Source organism: Sinocyclocheilus rhinocerous, unplaced genomic scaffold (genome assembly GCF_001515625.1).
Source record: "Sinocyclocheilus rhinocerous isolate Xijiao unplaced genomic scaffold, SAMN03320098_v1.1 scaffold1566, whole genome shotgun sequence".
Classification (NCBI taxonomy): Eukaryota; Metazoa; Chordata; class Actinopteri; order Cypriniformes; family Cyprinidae; genus Sinocyclocheilus; species Sinocyclocheilus rhinocerous.
In genome coordinates this window covers 2,428-9,687 of record NW_015657516.1, presented here as the reverse complement: position 1 = coordinate 9,687, position 7,260 = coordinate 2,428, and the positions used below count along the sequence as shown (strand labels likewise).

The 7,260-nt window shown below is 36.1% G+C and overlaps 1 long non-coding RNA gene across 1 annotated transcript in view; it reads right to left on the bottom strand.

Moving 5' to 3' along the window:
* Nucleotides 1-5,642: 5,642 nt before the first annotated feature.
* The window catches only part of LOC107721239 (uncharacterized), a 3,115-nt gene continuing 1,497 nt past the window's right edge, over nucleotides 5,643-7,260 (bottom strand). Inside the window, exons 2-6 of the long non-coding RNA XR_001637693.1 lie at nucleotides 6,382-6,411; nucleotides 6,209-6,244; nucleotides 6,058-6,102; nucleotides 5,761-5,793; nucleotides 5,643-5,669 (exon numbers count right to left, since the gene is read on the bottom strand). This is a non-coding gene — a long non-coding RNA (uncharacterized LOC107721239). The remainder of the gene's footprint in view (nucleotides 5,670-5,760; nucleotides 5,794-6,057; nucleotides 6,103-6,208; nucleotides 6,245-6,381; nucleotides 6,412-7,260) is intronic.

The following is a 7,260-nucleotide window of genomic DNA, read 5'->3' as shown; positions in this document are numbered from 1 at the left end:
ATGCATATTGTGCATATTGTACGCATTATTATTATTATTATTTTTGTTAAATAAACAAAACCACTGGTAAACCTTAGTATTATCATCGGAGGTCTTTACTGTACCATTAAAGGTACAATTATTGAAAAGGTACAAAACTGTTCTTTGAGGAACATTATTTGTACCATCGTGTACCTTTTTTACTGAGAGTGTAGGATTGTAGCTTTTAGATGTTAAACACATTAGTTAGCACTCAGATAATGCGTTTACTACTAGCCTAATACTAATGGTAATACTAATAATATACCGGTAGTACAATCATCATCATCAATCCCACTTCATATTAGGTGTCTTTAACGACTGTGCATATGGGGAGAATTATTTTTTACCCTTTTTTAAAAATTTTTTTTCATTTGATGCCACTGAGGTGTGAGTTGGGTAAGGCTGGCACAGGTTCCATGGTATGGGTAGGTTTAAGGGGTGTGGTTGGCAGTGTAATTTTAGATGTTTTATCATTTTGATGATAATTTTAGTTTTTACAGTGTAAAAACGTATTTACACAATAGTGCATTGTATCAAATGATACATTTAAATGTTAGTACATTGTCGTTAAACACAGTTTATTTGAGAGTCCTCATCTTTTTTTTTTTTTTATACATGTATTTACTGACCTTCCACATTACTGCAGCTGCGTTAATACATGAGCGCCCTGGACCTGCGACATGAGCACCCTGCCGTCTATATGACACCTGACGTAGAGACTAAAGCCCAAGCTTTATGGTGTGACACATTCAGGCTTTGACTCTGCTCTACATCAGCTTTTAAGTACACGAAATCATTGCCCACATCTTTGAATAGCACACGACCTACTTTATTACTGTGAAGGTATTGGTAAGCCTCTGAGCTTTTCAAATTGCTCATTGCCTTACCGTTACAAGCAATTGAATCAACAAAGTAGCTAAAAATGCTACTTTACGTATGCGCGGCCACTTTTTTAAATCGTCCTCCCATTCCTCTATTAAGGAAGGGACGGGTATGTTGATGTTGTCCTTTATAAGTTCTGTCAGTGTGTGATTCCACATCTTGCTATGAATGATTGTTTCCGTCATAACGGAAGTTCCACCCATAATTCGCGCAAAGCATCATGGGGCATAGGAAAAAGGTGGATAAACATTGATCAATTACCATTACAAAAATCTCAATCTTAAACATTTGTTCATTCTGTTTATTTGTGTCTTTAAAATAGGGTAACTTTGTTGCAAAAGCTTACAGGACAAGGAACTTTGTTGCAAAAGCTTACAGCACAAGGAAGCTTGATTTCAACTTTGATTTCAAACTGAATTGAATTTACAAAAAAAGACAAGTACACAGTCAGTAATAAAATGATAAAACAAATTACCTCAATTCAGTTGAGGTATTTGAAATATGACAACACATAATTTTTATAAGCAGTGATTTAGAGCCATATATGTTATTTATTTAGATAAATGGAACATCAGATGGTTTTTACCTGTAATGACTGTACAATGTAGTGATGCAGTTTGACAGACTAGGATATTTATATGTACAAATCAGACAAATATCCCATTCCGTCTTGGCATTCATTGTGGACAGCAAAGTAAGAATTTCATTGCTCAGGGAAACTTGTTTTCCTCACTGGGCATATGACAATAAACACTTTGAATGCTTGAATCCTTTGATTGTTGAAAGACTTTCTGGTGCATTTCACTTACAGCCAATAACATTTCTAGTAGCATTTTCATTGGTCAGGTGTGGATCTATTCTAAATGGTTGATAACTTTTGACAAAGTTTAATCCAGGAGCAAAGAGAAATAATTTCTACTTTAAAAGCACGGAGAGATTGTCTGAGTGCACACAAGCAATATCGAAGTGAGAGGACAGGCAGTTTTTTGTATAAGTTAGGCCTATTTGAGAGCTTGCATCCAGTTTTCAGCGATTACATAACTGTGTTCTCATGTTACAATAAAGTGCTCGCCACATTTGCACGGGAATTATTAAAATTATGCGGAAAACCTGCAATCCCGCGCGGACATTCAGACTCTGACAGGAAGCGGATGCGTGTCAAACTCACTGTTGGAGAGGAAAGAGAGGCGCAGCTTGTATCGGTGTATATAGGCTACGGTATATACTGTGGGAAATGAGTAATAAAAATATAGATATTTATGATAACTCTACCAAGTAGTTTATTTCTCCAAACTTTGAGTTTGATAAATTACACTGAGCTCCCTCACTGTCTGATCAGCTCTTCAAAGCCTGCTGCAGCGGCGGCTTTTCCTGGTTATCTGGGCTTTTATTGGTCCCTTTTTCCCGGTTATCACGGCTTTTTTTGGTCCCTTTTTCCGGTTATCATCAAAAAAGTACAAGTACCCGAAAAAAACGACTTAATTAAGTTAATTACAGTAACGTGAGTAGTTGTAATTCGTTACCTCCACCACTGCTACTCAATTCTGTTTGATACCCACCTCTGCTAAATATGTTTCTGATCCGCACACAGCTCGTTTTGCTTCACCTGAATGTCACACATTCCGAAAACCCTAGCTGTTTATAATGTTTTAAGGCAGTCAAATATATAAATTAAAGGGGGTATTTTACCCAAAAATGTCAATTCTGTCATCATTTACTCTCCCTCATGTTATCCCTATTGTCACGAATCCTGTCAACGGACTTCCATCCGCTCGCCACCAGAGATCGCTCTTCCATTACATTGACTCTCACACTACACAGACTGTTACATGTCACCCTGGCCTACATTTCCCATCATCCATTGCACTGATTGCACACAGTTGTACCCAATCACACGCTCACCTGAAAGCTATTACACACACTATATAAATCAATCTCACACCACCATTCACTGCCGAGTATTGTTTAGCGTTTATCACTGTTTAGTTGATAGCTACTTTATGGAGCCTGCTCTATATTTTGGATTACATCCTTCGTCTTGCCGATTGGACTCTGTTTGCCCCTGACTGGATTATTGCTGTGTACCTGGATTATCTCTCTTTGCCTTGCCCTGTTGGATATTATTCACCGTCGATCGACCCACGCCCGTTTACTGGACTGCTCTTGTGTTTTGTTTCGACCCTGCCTGTGTTTGTGACCACGTCTTTTAATATATAATATATGCATATGGATCTGCACGTCTCTCGTCTCGTCAGCTCCGTAACACCTATAGCCTTTATGATTTTCTTTCTTCCATGAAACAAAAAAAGAATGTTTTTGTCTACTGTAATGAAAGGCGATGGGAAAATAAATCAAGCTCTATTTTGATCACCATTGACGCTCATTATATATGGACAAAAACTTTCTTTACAATTTCTTTTGTAAAATAAAAACAAGAAAGTCACACAGGTTTGGAACCACGTATGTGTCATGAATTCACCAGGCTCTCCCGTCAGTCACACACACAGACAGACACAGCACTTTCTCTCACCACACTTCTGATGACCAACAACTGCCACTCTCATCAGCTCATCAATCGGCACTACTTTAAAGCATTAATGTTGAGTTTGATTATTTTTGTGAGTTATACTCTATTCACAGATTGTATTCTTTTATTTATTACAGTTTTTCACTTCTAAAAAGTGAATACAAATTGTATTTGACTGCTGATTTACAGCAGTGAACAAATGCCTTTATTCACTGTTTATTGCTGATTTTAAAGCTTACTGAACTATGACTTGGATATCTACTTCTACATATCAATACACAACATAAGATTGGCCCCTCTTGTGCCCCCCAGTTGAAAAAAATCCTAGAATCGCTGCATTGTCCTGATTGCGGATTCCAATGCACCTCGGAAGGATGATAAGTCGCATCATCAAGACAATGCCTGACTCTAATGGAAATGTTCGCAGTGTGTTTTCAGATGAAAAGCAGCACACTGAATCGACCCATCTCCAAAATATGTCTTCTACAAGAAGCTGGCTGACTGTAGTTTGAATAGAAGTTCAAGTTGTGACTTAAAAGACTCTTATTCTGAAGGTTTATGGCTCTAGATCAGGGTTCCTCAAATCTTGCCCTGGAGGGCCAATGCGCTGCAGAGTTTAGCTCCAACCCTGATCAAACTCACCTACCTGTGATTTTCTAATGATCCTGAAGACATTGATTAGCATGCTCAGGTGTGTTTGATTAGGGTTAGAGCTAAACTCTGCAGCAAAGTGGATCTCGTGGGCCAGATTTGAGGATCCCTGCTCTAAATAATTTAATGTGATAAATGATATACAGATGCCTGCCTATACAATTAGGGGCTGAGGATGTAAGAGACATAATTTGAATAATTAAAATTTAACATTAAAATTAGAAGTGCTCGAGTAGATATTATTTTAATGTGTTTAGATTTATATGTACATTTGTTAAACACACCCCATGTTTATTCTGTAATGGTTTGCTCTGTTTTATTATTGGACTGCCTTTAATCACCTTTAATTTTTGGTGTCCCCTTTAAGAAAAAAAAAGATCGAGCAACAGTTTATTTTGTTTCTGTTTTGTACAAGAACATCCAGTAAACAGTTGAAACTCTTACTAAGACCAGAGCTAATTCTTTGCCCGAAAGAATAAAGAAAATTATTGCTACTACATATATTGTTGAAAAGCTGTTATGTTTAGTCAAGTCAGCTTTATTTATATAGCGCTTTATACAATACAGATTGTGTCAAAGCATTAAACAGGAAAATAGTGTATAGTTAATGCAAGAGGACAATAGTAAACTGATTTTTTTTTTGTTAAAGTCAGTTCATCATTGATTCAGTTGTGTCATCGTCCAGCTCAGTTTAGTGTGTTATTATCTATACAATAGTTAATGTGTTTATTTATGTCAAAATGTATAAATACATTTATATTTATACAAATATAAACAAATACAATTCAAAGGAATCATAATATATTTATATAAATAATATAAATATAAAACATAGTCGTAAAGATTTTGATGTTTCTAAATGTATGCATACATATTTTACGGTGTCAAAATGTCATGTGTCACACATGTTTGCATATCCAAACATACAAAAAGGCAGGTTATGTTTTTGCAATAGTACCCAGAAAATATCATTTAAAGTTTACAATTGGTTTTAGCTTCAGACCTTGTAGCTCCCTAAACGTCCTCCCTCAACTCCCTTCATAAAAGTGGTAAAACAAAAGGTTGTCAGTGCTTTCAATACACATAAATTGCATTTGGTTACATAATAAAGAGTATTGCAAAAAAGTTGAACAAGTTCATATTGTAAATGTTTATTCAAAAAGATTTTGGCAGATTTTGTTCCTGATGCCACATTGTGCTCATAAACATCTGTATACATGTCTGTGATTATCCATTTCTTGGTGGCAGATTTCGACTTCCCTGTTGCCATTATTACCCGTTAACAGATTCACAATGTCGCACAATTATGGGAAGCCTGTGAAAACACACCATGTCAGTGTAGCTGAATACTGGCAACATTTGCTACGGGTTTGGACGAACTTCAGCATAGTTTTTAGGTACATTAGTGAAGCGAATTATTAATACAAGAAAAGAGGCTATCATGAAGGCTTACTTTCCCAAAGCGAAGACAGTGGTTGCTATGGTGAGATTCTGTTGTTTGTAGATAGAGTCGATCAGTGTGGAGTCAAAGGTTCCCTCCCAAATGATTGGGGCTAACCATGATGTTACAGAAGCAACATCTGTCCGACTTCATTAAAACACACATACAGCACTGTAATCATTCCATTCATGAGTGGAAATGGGCTATAACAGGTTGATACTAAAAACATAATACTCACCCTACCAATGCACTCGGCTGGTTGTACAACATCCTGTAATACAAATGAATAAGCAGAAAGAACAGACATTTTATTTGTTCAAAGAATCGATACACATTTAAAACATGGGTTTCCCAGTTTTTTTATTTCCATCTATGAACTGAAGAATCATCATTTAACTCGATCTCACTGGCCATCTGATCAGAACCACAAAAACAGCCATAAACCAAGAATGGTTTTGTCTTGAGCATTAGTCCTCATTAACTACGGATCAACTTAAAAATAAAGTCACTTTTAAGAAGATGAAGTTTTACACACCCTGGCGATGAGCGCAATCCAAAGGTCTTTTGCTTCCATTCTGGGCTGATAATAACAGAGTCAAACTCTTACAAATTTGAATTTGATTATGTTGTGTGTGTGTTTGTGTTTTTGAATATAAGCATGTATGTGTATGTACATCATTACTCACTTGATGATGCCTTGTTCTGTTATCTGCTGATTGCATCTTAAAACAGTAACAAATTAAATAATTCAGTAATGCAAACTTCTCAAATCAAGAGTTTCTGACGCAGCTCGAGTTCCCTGAAGGGGAAAAACATACACTACGTCTGCACCATGTTTTTCTAACTTCACTAGACTCACCTGCACTGGTTATTGTTCAGGTAAATGAGCCTGTAAAGAAAGACATATAACCTCATGAGGAGAGATCTCTGTAAATGTGTAACTGTTTTATCTTCTTCTCAGAGTTTAGAGTCTATTTGCTTGTCATGTAGACAGAAAATGCAGAGTAATTAATTGCTTTATATTACAGGGTTGAAAATTAACCAAGACTTTGCTTTCCTGTCCCAAACCTATCATTCAGCAATCCTACAACCTGAACCACTATAGCAAAATCATTCTTAATATAATACATCTTGAGAATAAAATAAAAATGTAAACATTTCTTAAATGGGTCATAAAATGCAGTTTCAGAAATGTATAATATGTTTGTCAAGGTTAGTTCATAAATATTTTTGCATTAAAAAAAGGTGCATAAGCAGAATAGAGTGCAATACTATGCTAAATACTTCATGTCCTCCTCCTGGCCACATGTCAAGCAGTGGTAATGTTACCAACATTCTGAAAAATAATACTGCATTATTATCAGTGTTGGGGAGTAACTAGTTACATGTAACAGCGTTATGTAATTTAATTACAAAATAAATGTAACTGTAATCAAAAAAATGTGTAATTAAATTACAGTTACTTCCCAGATAGCACATGCACGTCTGCAAGATGTCTGTTAAAGATCTCTTCATCTGGAAAGCATCTGCTGTGTACAAACATCTGATAGACGTCTTTAAGATTTCAGTTTTACATTCATTCTAAATCATAAACATCTTAAAGACATCTTCTAAACGTCTACTGGACATCTGATAGGAAACATCCTATAGACGTATTGCAGATGAGCAAACACTCGAAAAAATATGTCTTGCAGACATCAAATAGACGTCTCTCTGTGATGTACGTGTGCTATCAGGG